Consider the following 14,112-nt stretch of genomic DNA (forward strand, 5'->3'; position numbering starts at 1 on the left):
CCAGTTCATTTGATGTAGTAAGTAAAAAGGAAATGGTACAGAAGTCAACGTTTAGACAACACGGTACGAACAAAGCCCTTTTTGAAAAACCCGCACAAATACTATGTAGACATTAAATCTTCGGTTTTTCTTAATATTAAACAGAGAAGAATAGAATCAAAGTATCTCCTGCCTAATACTTTTTCAGTCTTTTCCAAGTAGAACGTACACATTAATGGACTGTATGCAGGGCTAGTTTTGCCTCGTGCTTTTTTTTTGCTCTTCTGCACTTGCAAATCGCTTTGCCCACTCTTGAATTCGCCAACAAACAATAAAAAAGACACTTTTTGTAAACAATTATTCGTTTAAATTTCCCAGTCTTAAATTCTCCGCTGACATCGAGGGCGTATAGGTGAAAGAAAACAGGGGCGAAAATTTCCCATTTTCTACAAAATAACTACAAAACGTTTACACATGTATTATTTTTATTTCTTTTACATATATAATATTTTCCAAAGGCTGTTTAAAATATAGAAAAATCCATAAAGCTTCTACATCATTTGTTTGTACATTGTTAAACAATATTTTATTTTCCAGATGTACAGTTGAAGAAAAAAAATATTTCCTTGTCTTTTTTAAGGCAACAACAAGATGAAACTGATTTCCAAAGTTTGTTAATAAACAAACACATGATACATGTAACATGTTTTACATAACCATTTCATTGTCATTATATTTTACCAAAGCATGATAGAGAAATAAACTGAAGCTGCTTAAACAGATTGTATTCTATTCAAAACTAAAAGAATGATTTAATAATTGTGTCCATGTCCGAACACATGAAATAAGAGTGGTATAATTAGTGCCCATGTCCAAACAAACAAAGTGAGGTTGGTAGGTTATTGCCTATGTCCAAACACACTATTTTAAAGTGATATGTTAATGTCCATGTCGAAACACACGAGGAAAAGTGGTAGATTAGTGTCCATGTTCAAACTCACGAAGTAAGAGTGTTTGATCAATGTCTAAGTCAGAAGACACGTGGTAGTAGTGGTGTATCAATGTCCTTGTCCGAACACACAAGGTTAGAGTGGTAGATTAGTATCAATGTCGGATGTATCGACGAGGAAAGACTGGTAAATTGGTGTGCATGTCCGATCAAAGTGGTATATTAGTGTCAATGTCCGAGAACTTGAGGTAAGACTAGTATATTATTGTCTATATTTAAACACACGAGGTAATGATGGAAGATTTGTTTCTATGTCCGATTACACGAGCTTAAAGTGGAAAATTCGTTATCATGACGGAGCACATGAATTAAGAGTGGTAGATTAGTGTTCATTTGGGGCACTCGAGATACAGTGCTGTCATTTTGAATGTTGAGAAGGAAAGGATAAGATAGGTTACAGGTTGTACGATACACGATATAAATACGTATGTTGAATTATATACTCTCCTATCCTTTCATGCATCCCGTAGCCAATCATATTTGAGTATAAATTTCAGAGTGATTTTGCGAAACGAAAATAAATATAACATTTTAGATAATGTTTATTCATACAAAGATGAGGTCACGATTAAAAATAAAATTTCGTGAAAACTTAATTGGAGAGCATTGGTAAAATACAAGAAATATAAGAACGCGAATAAACAGTATTTTGGTGTGATCTGAGAAAAATAGAACATAGGTTAATTTGATCAAATATTCGGTTATTCCTCGGCCAGGCTTTCCTTTATTGTTGTTTACGATATAAATATCCGACCAGCACAACATTACTCAGTATATTTTGAACTTCATATTTAACACAAATTTATACAATAGCTTGATCAAAGCTAAGCTGGAAAAATGCCGCTAGATTCCTGTGTTATGTGTTTTAAAGATATTATACACCGTTTTACGTGCAAATTATATAAATTTGGGAAGATTTTTTAGAACTGGAGAAATAACTTTTTAAAAGGGATTAGCACAGCAAATTCTAGTAAACGTTTTGATAAAACTGAGATGTTTTGCGTTCACGTGTTAATGTTTATTGTTTATTGTTTAAAATTTTTAGAAACCGGGGTGAAGTGTAGTTCTATCTCATTTCATATTAAGGAATATACGTAGGCTATTTATAATTACATTGTATCACATGATACTGTAGAAAGGTTGTAGTAATGAACTATCCAAATTTATTACCTAATCAAAGGGATTTTGTTGTTTTATTACAAATTAAATATTTGCGTCTATTTTGAACTGCCAGTCAATAGACTGCGATCTATTAGGCCGCCGGTCAATAGACTGCGATCTATTGGACCGCCGGTCAATAGACTGTGATCTATTGGACCGGCAACGTATATCAGAACGCGTGTACGTTATAATGTTACATCCTTTCTCAGGGAATGTATATTTCTTTACATAGACGCTGTTTTTAGTACTTGGTGAATCCAAATTCAATGTTATCAAAATGGAGTATCAAATATTCAACAGTTTTAAGACCGCGGAACATTAACTGGCAAGATTGGAAATATACAGCGTACGTCAATTTCACTTGTTGCAGTCAAAACATTTGAAATGGGCGGAAACAAATTGACAGGGACGTCTGAAGACTGTAACAAGTGAAACTGACGAAAGCTGTATATTTCCAATCTTGCCAGTTAATGTTCCGCGGTCTTAAAGCCTCATATAAGGTAAAAGACTATTCAAAATCTAATGGGTTGAAGACTCCGCCTTCTTTGTGTATACTGATATTAAATTGAGATGTTGTAATGCATGCAACAGGTTTGGTGCATGTAAAAGATGAAAAAAAATCTTAGTATATTGCATAATGGCACGAAAACCATCTGCAAATTATAAACACGGAAAACTTAAAAAAGGAATTAGGTAATAAAACAATTATTTAATGCTTGAACAGTCAATAGACCAGAATTTTTTCCCTTGGTGCAGGGAACAGCTCAGTATGATCTATTGCCCTCGGCCGTTGGCCTCGGGCAATAGATCATACTGAGCTGTTCCCTGTACCTCGGGAAAATATTCTGGTCTATTGACTGCTCAAGCATTAAATAATTGTATATTAATGAATAACTGTAAAATCCTTATTAAACGCGAGGAATTTATATCCGCGTAAAATCGCGAGAAGCATCCCTCGCGATTTGATACAAAACAGCAGGATCGCGGAATTAAGTACTCGCGTAATATAAGGAATTTACAGTATCGATTTTTTTTTTGCATCGACATCAATTTAAACAGAAAAAACTAAGTATTTAGTCTGCTTGACTACAATTATGAAAACATACGATTTGCAATGTTACAGTCAAACCAAGACGTTAAATTGCCAATACATTTCCTTAACCTACCCACGCATGAACAGAGACACGGGGTTGCTACAGTTGTACAGTAAAAATGATGTGTTTGGCACATACACTTTAATCAAAATTGACTTCAATCTTAATATTGAAACAGAAAAAAATGAGATTGAAACATTTGCTTTTTTATTAACTTTAGATTGCATAAACAAAACAGATGACAACACAGTTTTCCTTTCTTTTCCTTCAGTTTCTCCTCGTCAGACTATTAGTACTAGTAAGTTAAGTACAATTAAAACAGGTAAAGCAACAATAGGCATATACCATTTAAAAAAGATCTGCACCTTCTATGGCATAATTGGACAGGTCCATCCGAAGTTGTACGCTGTCGCGTCCTTTGAAAATAAAAATAAAAAAGACCAAGATATATGTAACTCGTTACTGTTTTGATCTGACTTAGCGGGAAAAGTAGGTACACTGTACCACAATTATACATACCAATTAAGTCAGTGCCGGATGAGCACTGAATTTGTTTATGTTTGCAGGCGTCTAGAAGTTTAAATCCGTCTGTCATGTTGACATGCTTCCGAAAAATAATTGTTTCAGCATATTGAGTAATAGCATGTTTATGGATATTTATAAACCAATCGTTTATTTTGTTTAAATGAAAATAATTTTGTTATCTAGGTCATTCAGGAACTTTATTCCGTGCACTTTTGATTGGACAGGAATAACTAAAAATGTAACATTTGTTTTGTATATAATCAAATTTTGTACAGCATGTGTTCATTTAAATGTTGCCTAATTGACCGGACCAATTATTGCAATGCATATAAGCATTTAAATACTATACAAAACAATATTTTAGTACAGAATGTATAAATAAATAAGAAATTAGTTAAGAAAGAAATAAAAGAACAACAACAAAAGTTAATAACGGAGAGTGTTCTTCATTTTGTAGAAAAGTATAATTGTATATTTCCCAAGGTTACAGATACATGTATCTTTAACATTTTCACTTTTAAGCGACTGAAGCAGTTTGAACATCGATGGTTTCTTATAGTAACATTGTTAGAATACATTAACTGTATTCAATATTGTCACAATTATGTTCCAAACATACTACCATACTTTTGGTTGGTTCTGGTATCTAAATTTTGTTTGAAATGTATTTCCATACTTTTGAGTTATTTATATATTTTTGCTTGCATGAGTGGTCACTGGGTGTAGTAATACTACTGGAGAAAACCTGTTTAACAGGTATTATTTATTTTTAAATCAATTTGCTTAGTGGTTTGAAGAGTGAGGTTAGATGTATTCTGGGGGACAAGCTGTGTGGACGTGTCTGTACTCTTGCTGAGATATCTTGGGCGTTTCCCATGCTGTGTGATCTTGGGAACGGCATCCCTGTGTGGGCTTATTTGTGTGAGAGAGATATAACCCAATAAGTGTTACATTTTTTCTATTTTTATGGTTTATATTAATTCTGCATTGTGAGTAGAGTTAGACTACAGGTATGTGTAATTGTAATTTAAACAGCTGTTATGTTACGGTAGCCCAAAATTGTAATATACTGCAGCTGTGTGTTTAATGAGTCAATCCATGTATCTAATTTCAAATATGTGTAGAAGAAAACATATTATGCCACGTTGTTCGATATTTAAATAGGTGACCACGGAGTGGGCACGGGCACGTGGTGGACCATGTTATATCCGTGCAAGGACTAATGGTGGGACAGTTAATATCCGAACCAAAAACTTATACTTTCCCAGTCCTACGGAACTTACCTTATGTGAGACGTCTTGTCGAATGCCATCTAGTCCATCCAATAGAACTGAAGTCAACAACCTCCTATTTATTGTATATTTGTAAATAAATTGTTTTTGTTTTGTAAATTTTGTTTTGTTTGTCTTACAAGGACCACCCTTTTACCAGATTGGTGAAATGTTTAAAGAACCTATACAATTTGAATGCAATTGTGACAAAAATATACTGAACACATTAAAGTAAAATGGAATTCGTCATAAAAATAGGTTTTGCAAGAAAAAGTTCCTTTGGCTCTGTATGTATTATTGCACATTCCAGTTTTGATTTTCGCTGGGCGATAGCTAGGAAAACAATCTAAATTTCAATATTCACTTTTTAAATTTTTCGGAAACCGACTATCTTATGTAAGATTGAAGATAATTTCCATAAAAAAAATCTAATAAAAATGATTTTTTCTGCAAATGTTCTATTTAACCAAGTCATAAAAATAAACACTAGCATGCATATATAGATGTTAAGGTAAATTCAAACATCTAATGCAATAGAGAAAAAAAATCAAAAGTTATATTCCCATAACAGCTGGTACGTTTTAAATTTGTAGTCTAGTAACGTTTAGAAATCTCTCATATTAAACTTTTAATGTAACACAAGCTTAAAAAATCCTCATTTTAGTGTAAGAAAACGTAATATCCTCAAATACCAATGTGTTTCATCTTTATTTCTAAAAATGATTTGGAAAAAATAACAATTTGAAACATTAATTTTTTAATGTATACTCATATAATACGTCCGTATATACATACAACACTAACTGCTTAAAAAGCGCATCTAGAAAAAGAAAGTTATAAAATTTATAACTTAATTAAATTTATTTACACATATTCCCAAAAACTTACATCAAGTTGAACGCTTTAATAAATTATATTAAAGATTTGACAAAAATTCTACATCTTGTTTAAAAATTATTAAAAAAGCCCAAAGTGAAAATAACATTGAACTAAATCAATTTAAAAAACTTGTCGACACAAAATACATATGAAAAACAACAAGATATATTTTCAACATATATGTATAATTATATTCAAATATATAACATTACTAAGCTATTTGTATTTTTATGCAAAACTGTCGTTTTGTTTAATACAAAAATGAAAAGATTAACTTGATAAGTGGAAGATACTGATGGTACCATATTTTTCTCAAAGTTTTAAAGTTACATAATATAGATCAAGAAAAAAAATCCTACATAATGAAACACATGAAATGCCGGTTTAAATGTCCTTTTGATACTTCAATTAACGCTGAAAACCGACTGATTGTTCTAATGTAGAGAGCATCTATTATTGGTTTAGGTTCTCCTTTTGTCCAATTAAAAAATGTCATTCTTTTCCCAAAGTCATCAAAGAATTGTGAATATTCGTTTTGTCTCTTTCCTTGAAGATACATAGGCCGTTGATAAATATCTAGAAAAAAATACAAGGTATTGTTACAAATGAATAAGAAGCACTTCCAAAGTAGGTAAATTTTTTTACTCTAAAGAATACTCAAGATTTAATTTAAACTTAGAAATAAAAAAAAACAAAAAACAAAAGCATGTACATTGCATGTCTGAGATATTAGAAGATGCTCTCTCTCTTAAAAATAGATAAAACCGTTGAAATACTGCGACAATTAAATTTAAGAATCACTGCCCAAATTAATGCGTAAACCTAACACAAAAGTTTCTAGTTCATATTTTCTTGCACATTGGTATAACAATACAAAGCGTATAAAATGAAAAAAATTAATTATATTTCAAAGATACCAATTATATTCTGCAAAAATGAAAGTGCATTGTTCGAGTCCACAAGAAACAGGTGACTTCTGGAATCTTCTTTTCTGCATTTTGTGCTTGCATCCTCACACGTCTTTCCTAACGTGTGATATTTATAGCAGTACAGGTGTGTGGGATTCCAGGTGTAACCAGGCGTTGTACACTCATGAACTGCGACGTAAAATAAACCTAAAGTCTCCAAGGTTAAGATTACAAATTTAAAAAAATTGATTGCGTGCTTGCACAGTTGCAAATAATTTTATACATTTAAAAAAAAAATCTATCAATTAATTTATTACATATTACATGTATATTGTAGAACCTAAATTAAAAGTATATCGTTTGATTAATAAAAGTTATCTTTCTGTGAATAATGAAACCGCATGTTACACTTTAATACGTTACATAGATTAAGTCCTCTAAATTATTACCTTGAACTATCAAAATTTTTAATTGTGTAACAATACTCGGCTTCAAATGTAGATTAGTAGATTAAGAACTTTAAGAAGATTTTCCAAACGAAGACACTTTCACATAACTTTTCTTTCTTGTGTGATTTTAAAGAATTTACTATAGTTGATTTAAATGGATTTCATAGGTGTGCTGCTCCATTTAAAATGTAAAATTGAAATTAACGTAACATGTATAATTATATCAAAGTGATATGATGATACTTTTATTTTAAAGCAAATGAACATACAGCACAGGGTTCAAACAATCATAAGAGTTAACATTTTCTGTAAGCAAAATAAAACATGGTCTAATTCAATAACAATGGTCTAATTCAACAAAGAAAAAAATTGTAATTGTAATTTTCTCACGGATTATCTATGGGGGTTAAATTATTAATAAATAAAGAATTACTTGATATTTTTATAATATTTATGATTTAGTAGTAAAATATTACTCAGTAAAGAAAAAAATCATTGTATGTGAGATGTAAAGTTAGCGTATATGTATATATTTCCCATATTATAATATAGAACTCTCCTTTCAAAGAAGATAAATTTAGTCTAAAATTAACCACGGCCATCCAGCCCGCTTAGACTTTATCCTGACTAAATCATGAACGCGAAAGAAAGTTTCCTCTCACATAAAGTAAATATCTTCAATGTTTCTGATATATATATTCAAACTGAACGTTAGGATATAAATTATGTTGAGATCTTTCAAACAATATAGATTTCTTTTCTACACAATATTTGATTTTATAAATTAAGTAATCTAAATAAAGAAAAAAAAGCAATTGAAAATATTTCGACATCTTCCCTATTGAAAACCTACCTTTAGCATAATATGTTACTCCTTCGACGTGTAGAAAATTTATCCCAGTTTTATGGCGATGTGCGAACTGGTATCCTTTACACGTTTCTCCTTGCTTTGAGGCGAACACCGACAGACATGAAGGCAAAGCAATACAACTTATCAAGCATTGCAATAACGGAAGAGTTTTCTCAAATAAAGGTGCTATCTCCGGTAAAACATTGTTCATTTCAACAGCTTGCCGAAAAACGCTAGATTGGTAACCCTGCAAAGCAATTACACCTGCCTCGAGGCAAACAGATAATCTAGAAATGATAAAAAAGAGTTTCATGTTGAAAAAAAATGAAAGAGTGAGAGCTTTTGTCTTTTATATACAAATTACGTGACTGTATTGATCTTAAGAGGCACCAAATCAATAGGTTTCTAGTTTGATTTGGCTAAAACATCATTGACTATTGTACGTGCATACCGGTATCTTTGTAGACCCTAAAGCTTGCTTCGTTTAAAAAAATTATTTCAATGGATACAAATATGCATAAGAATAAAATTGCTACAAAAAATTAGCCACAGAATGAATTTTATAGAATCTATTCTACTATATTAAAATAATAGATTCAAATTGTTGGTCTTTAATACCGATAAATCGGGAAAATGCTGTCTTTTGTTTTATATATTTTAAACATCATTGGTACTTGAAAATTACCCATTTGTTTTTATTTTTTCTCAGTTAAGCCTCGCTAATTAATAATCAACGAAAATTCCTTTAAAAAATCCCGGAAATCATCTGGATTTTTTGGATTTTACAATCTTGCGCTTGCGCAATAGATTCCTGTTAACGGGATCCTTAGTCTATGTTTCCACAATATCATATTTGCATGAATAAATTCAGAGATGATATGTAATACAAATACGGGTAAATTTAATGGAAAATTTGCTATATATTCTGTGAATATATTAATGATTTCTTATGAGAGAAAGTATAACATATTTTAACAAATATACATTTCAAATACATTTTTGTAAGTACATGCATGTACTTACTTTTGTTATCGTGATGACAAAAAATATTTGATTACATGCAAAAAAATTCACATTGTATTTTTTAGGAGAATGAAGATAGAATATGCTTTATTGTAAAAACGAATTCTGTCCTACGGACCAAGTCTATAGAATGCGTTCCGTGTATTGTCTCTGTAGCAAAGAAAATACATGTACGTTGGTGAAAAAGTGTTGCATTCTTCCATTTTTCTTGGATTCGAATTTTTAGATGAAAGGTATTTACAGTCTCAAAAAGGTTTATTATAATGAATTTGACTGGGTTGTTTTTCAAGGCAACTTCATTAATTTTCTCCTAAATCGTTTCAAAGCGATTTTGCAATTTTCTGCTACATAACGGGTATATAGGAGGCATTGTAATTGTGGTGAGGGCCTTCCCCGAGACACAGATTATTCAAACTAAGGAAAGTGTAGTGAAATTAGTAGCATTATTGTAGGCTTAAGCTTTGTTATTTAAATGTCAATAATATGGTGTGTCGATGTGCCTTTTTCAGTCGCCGGTAAATGTCCGATATGCAATGTCAATCCGTGCATGCACGGGTCAAAGTCTAGTAGTTACATATATGTAACCATCCTTTTAATATAACGAACTGATCAAAATACGGACGGGTGTGATCAAAAATATAATTATAAACTTAAGCCTTTTTAAGCTGAAATCCCCTCATAATACTGAAGGAGTGATTTTCTTTTTCAAATGAATATTGAATACCTTTTGCGATCTGTTTGTACACTTCGTTCCTAATATTACGGTGCATTAAAGCACGAATCTTGAATTTTAAAGATACACACAAAATGTTTGCAAACGGCCTTCTGAAAACTTTTTTTCATCAGAACCATCCCTATCTTTATTCAAGTGAATCTTATTACATTTCAACAGATCGTGATACATACATATTTGTACGAAGAATATTCAATTTATAAGGCCTGAATTAGAACTTTTCTAATTCTAAAACTTTTCTAAAAGCTACTCTTTTCAAAATAAAGTGAACGTTAGTATCGTTTTTAAACTAAAACACCAATCGTGCAAGTGTTTTCGATCTGCAATTCAATTTCTGAAGGAAACCTGAATTGAACCAAAAACAAGTTAGTCTGACAAACTAGCAGATCAGAAGAATGACAGTTTTTTTTTAATATAATACGCACATATGTGTATAATAATCTAGTGCTGGGCGATCAAAGACTTTTTTTTTTTGTTTGATTGGAAATTTCAATCTTGATGAAATCTTCGATTTATATAAAATGGTTTTTATATGATTAAAAGAATTTTCATTAGCGAAAATGTTTAATGATGTGTTATGTCTAATTTTATCTTTAATGGTAGCGTTCAGGTTTTTTTTCTTGTTTGCCTTCAAAATGACGACTTTTTAAACTATATAAAAATACAGTGCACGTATACCAAGGAAAATGTGATTTTTGGAATGTTTAATTCCCTACTTTTACAAACAAAAATAGTTTTAATTTCCTAATGGCTTTAAAAAGCACAATGTTTCGTAAATGAAATTCTGATTAGATATAACTTTGCCACATATTTCTATGGATTTATTTAAATTTGCGGGGACCAATATTCGTGGATTGTTTTCAATTTTCAATTTTCAACAAACGTATTTTCGATTGGTTTTACTTCAGAAACATTGTAATAACATATGTCAATACCAATACCCAAAGATTCAAACTTCAATGTGTTTACGGTTTGGCAAGTTATTGCATTATTTTTTGGTTAATCAATATCAAGCCACGAATCTAGTAACTTACCCGACACAACAATCACACATACAGTATAAAAGCATACTGTGAGCCAACTTTCATTCGCGTGTGAGAAATTTTCGCAAGGTTCGCGAGAACTTCGTTGTTGCGAATATTTCTCGGTCGGACCATATCTCATTGCCATATAGTTGTTAATAAAAAAAAGTGCGAAAGGGGCTTGATCGCGAAATATAGTCGCAACGAACCGGTATATCTTGAGTAAATCGCCAAATAGAATTGCGTTGGGAAAAATAGTTTATTTACAGTACACTTAAGTGTGTTTACAAATGAGAAGGGGGGGGGGTGATATAACAAAATATCCCTAAATAGTGGCAGCTCTGATTTGTATAAGTAGATGATGTGGCGTCGTGATTTTAGTTAGAGGAGTAATGTAAATATTTAGTCCCCAAACCACCCCCCCCCCCAAAAAAAAATTGTTAAAACAATTCTAGCAGATGTCGTTGATGGTAAAAAGTTTCTTTTTACTATTATTTTGTAAATCGGATAAAATATGCTTAGATTCTTCCAGTTTTATTGTAATATGATGAGACAGAGAGAGAGAGAGAGAGAGAGAGAGAGAGAGAAAGAGAGAGAGAGAGAGAGAGAGAGGGAAAGAGAGAGAGTGAGAGAGAGAGAGTCTTTTTATCTTCTAATATCACTATTTATTTGATGACCAAGAAATATTATATTAATCTGCTTTAATTGATATTAAATGTATGAATTAAATATATTTCACATATATGCAAACATCAAATATTCAGGTATCCAAAATGTTAGGTTTTGCTGTTTAAGTATACATGAAAATTTCATTAACACTTGAGTACAATTATAAGAAGGCTCTTTGTGTCAAAATGGAGTATTTTTTTCATTTTCAATGATACGACTTCTTATATTATCATATTATCATATTTAGTTTAAAAAGCTAGGCCTGCGCAGCTCACATGAAATACATACAAAAATGATAATTGTTATCATGTTTGGTAAACTTGTTTTATTAGCAAGTAGCATACAAAGCATGAAACCATATTAAACCAGATAATGCATTATTTTGTTGCCAGTTCTTTTAAAGGAACCTGTACAAGATTTCAGATGAAAATGTTATTTTTGATTTTTATGTATAAAAAGTAAATTATTTATGTATTTTGAATGATTCACCAAAATTTGAATGCTAGAAGTCATGTTACAAGCGAGATACAGATGAACGAAGTCATTGTCATGTAAACAAAGCTCGAGTCTTATGTTTGTTTTTTTAAGTAAAGATATTTTGCCATTTTCTTATCAAAATAACTTGTGGAAACAAAGCAGACTTATTCAATGGGTTAATAAATTATTTCATCACATTAAACAGCAACATTAGATTGAAACTTATACCAATACAACAAATATGTAAACATTTACAGGACTCGAGCTTTTTTTAAAAAACAAAGAATTCTATCTCTGTAACTCGCTTGTAACTCGATATTTGTTTTTAAAATTTTGTCAAAGCATAGAAAACGTCTATATTAACAATTCTAGACATAAAAATTGAAAAATAAATTTAGAAAATTTTGAGCTCAAATCGTGTTCAAGTCGCTTTAAAGGGGCATGGTCACGATTTTGATCAAATTCTATTTTTATGTTTTTAGTATTTACAATGCATAAGAAATGCATATCTAATAATCAAATAAAATCTGAGAGTCATTTGTAGAGTTATTAGCAAGATACGGGGCTCACAGTTCTCTGTCATGTAAACAAGGCTCGTGCCCTGTTTTTTTTTTTACATAGGTTCAATATACCAGTAAAAAAAAAATCTTTATTTCAGGTTATTTGTCTATCTTTGTATTAACCTCTGTAACTCTTTTATAACTCAACAAATGACACTCAAATATCGGTTGCCTATTAAAAATGCCTCTCTGAAACATTGTAAATATTAAAACTAGAAAAATAATTTTTGACCAAAATCGTGACAATGTCCCTTTAAATGAATGTATCTATTTTGTACAAATAATATCTAAGTTTCTACATGTTTTGTGTTGTTATAGTTAAATGTATTATTATTCAGAATCTAATGTCTATTTTATGTAAATAAAAGTGATCTACAGGTTTTGTGTATTATAATAATCATTTATAGATTTATAAAAATATCAAGCATCAAGCGATTTATACAACTATGTAGATATGTCTTATGATTATAAGAACTGTTATAAGGAAAAAAACGATGATTCCTAATTATTATAAATAGTTTTTTATTGTGAGTATAACTTCAACGTTGTAAGGATGTAACTGTTTTTCATCGCGGTCTTTGATTAGAAAATGTTACATAATGAAACATATGAAATTTTTATAAGTTGAGCCAGTTGATACTTCCATGAGTGCATAATTTGCAGCAGTTGTGCGTATGTTAACATCTCTGTCATGTGTTGAAGGCTCATTTTCTTTCCAATTAAAAAAAAGTGATATTTCTTCCAAAGTCGTCCAGGAATGGAGAAGATCCGTCTTTTCGTTTTCCTTGTAGGTACACAATTGTTCCATAAAGGTCTTGAGAAAAAAATAGGACAAAAGTTTGCTCTTTTTGGCCTTTGAATATTACAATGTAACTTGAGAAAAAAAACCCCACAAGAGATTAAGAAATCAAGAGAAAAAAATATTTGCAATAACATCTTTTGAATACCAATTATTTACTGCAAGAATTCAAGCGCGTTTTCTGAGTCGACAAGAAAAAGATGACTTCTTGGATCTTCCATATAGCATCGGTTAATGGCCCCACTGGGAATTCTCCACTTAGTGTGGTACTTGTAGCAGTATTCGTGTGCTGAATTTCATATATAACCAGTCGTTAAACAATTGTGCTCTGCAATACATTACGATAAAAGTGAAGATTGAAGTCAAATATTTTAATAATTTGTTGAATATCATCAGGCACCATTCGTTGTAAAATAAAACAACGCTGTGATATAAAAAAGCTTGCGGGATTGCATAAAATTTTTAAATAAAACAATTCAAAACACTACTTTAGAAAACGTCTATTAACAGAACGTATTCCCGATTCTATGCCGTGCAAGAAATACAATTTTTTTGTTATGAAATATACGTAATGAATTTAATCAAATAATTGACCAATAGTAAAAATGCGATTTTAGATTATCAATTAAAGTCAAATGAAAATCATTTTTCCCGAAAAGCTCACCTTTGTAGTAATAGGTTTCGCCTTCGGCACTGAGAAACCC

The 14,112-nt window shown here is 31.0% G+C and overlaps 1 long non-coding RNA gene across 1 annotated transcript; it reads left to right on the top strand.

The window, feature by feature from the left end:
- The first annotated feature begins 3,100 nt into the window (after positions 1–3,100).
- On the top strand, positions 3,101–5,159 carry LOC136274331 (uncharacterized). Its single transcript, XR_010712618.1, has 2 exons — positions 3,101–4,524; positions 4,933–5,159. It is a non-coding gene; the product is annotated as an uncharacterized lncRNA (long non-coding RNA).
- Positions 5,160–14,112: the final 8,953 nt, after the last annotated feature.

The sequence above is a fragment of the Magallana gigas genome, chromosome 4 (genome assembly GCF_963853765.1).
Source record: "Magallana gigas chromosome 4, xbMagGiga1.1, whole genome shotgun sequence".
In the NCBI taxonomy this organism is placed as follows: domain Eukaryota; kingdom Metazoa; phylum Mollusca; class Bivalvia; order Ostreida; family Ostreidae; genus Magallana; species Magallana gigas.